The sequence below is a fragment of the Sapajus apella genome, unplaced genomic scaffold (assembly GCF_009761245.1).
Source record: "Sapajus apella isolate SASKATOON/1434 unplaced genomic scaffold, GSC_monkey_1.0 scaffold13, whole genome shotgun sequence".
In the NCBI taxonomy this organism is placed as follows: domain Eukaryota; kingdom Metazoa; phylum Chordata; class Mammalia; order Primates; family Cebidae; genus Sapajus; species Sapajus apella.
The window spans coordinates 35,909,033-35,910,133 of record NW_022436953.1 but is presented as its reverse complement, the minus strand read 5'-3'; the positions used below and the strand labels follow the sequence as shown (position 1 = coordinate 35,910,133).

Genomic DNA, 1,101 nt, shown 5'->3' with positions numbered 1-1,101 from the left:
CCATCCCCACATGGGTGACCTGCGCGGGGACAGCTCAGAGACCATCCTTGCATGGGCGCTGTCTCCCAGCTGCTGCACACTCATGGGTCGGCCATGGACACCACCCCACCACAAGTTTAGTTGGCTCCAAGGTGCAGGGGTGGGAGGGGGTGGCCCTGCATCTGGTAGTTCTTGGGGACCCCCCACCCCAGGGAACCTGTGCTTTCCAGACTCTGTATCCCAAGAAAATATCCTTCAGGAATAAAGATGAAATAAAGACACTTTCTGATAAACATAAACTAACAGAATTTGCCATTTATCGACCTGTACTTCCAGAAATGCTAGATGAAACTTCAGGGTGGAGAGTAGTGGACCCCCCACAGGCACCACACCTGTGGAAGACCCTGACCAGCCTGTTGGAGGAAGGGAGGGAGGCAGGAAATGATCCTGTACAGCAGCAAGCTTCCTATAAATGTTCTGTGGTATAGCAGTGTTACTCTAGACAGGCTGTGAAAAGGTTATGGATTTTAATTCCTTAGAGTAACCCTAAGAAACTAGGTAAAAACTAGTAGATAAACTAAAAAAAATTAAAAATATTAAAATAATCTAAAGGAAGCAAAGGAGAAACGGAAGAATTCAAAACAGCAAAAAAAAAATCACTAAAAGTGGTAAAAACAGAAAACAAATAGTATAATGGAGAGTAAATCCAAACAAATCAAAATTGCAATTAATTTTACAAGCTAATATCTCCAACTCAAAGGCAGATATTGCCAGAATAGATCGTAAGAACCTGGAACATGGTTTCCAGAAGAGGACACTTTGATGTAAGACACAAGTAAGTTGAAAGTAACTGGAAGGAAAAGGCATGTATCACCGACCATGAGATCAAGAGAGCTACAGCCGCTACACTGATACCAAGGAGCGTATACGATCAGACAGTGAGATAGAGGGGCGCATGGGATGTAGCAGTGTCCACGATAGTCCCACAGAACACAGGAGTGTCCACGATGGACCCACAGTCACAGAGCAGCGTCCAGGATGGACCCACAGAACATAGGAGTGTCCAGGATGGACCCACAGTCACACAGGAGTGTCCAGGATAGACCCACGGTCACACAGGAG

General features: G+C 45.9%; 1 protein-coding gene across 4 annotated transcripts in view; it reads right to left on the bottom strand.

Moving 5' to 3' along the window:
- ADGRA1 (adhesion G protein-coupled receptor A1) overlaps nucleotides 1–1,101 on the bottom strand; it is a 39,556-nt gene that overhangs the window by 4,734 nt on the left and 33,721 nt on the right. The window lies entirely within an intron of this gene.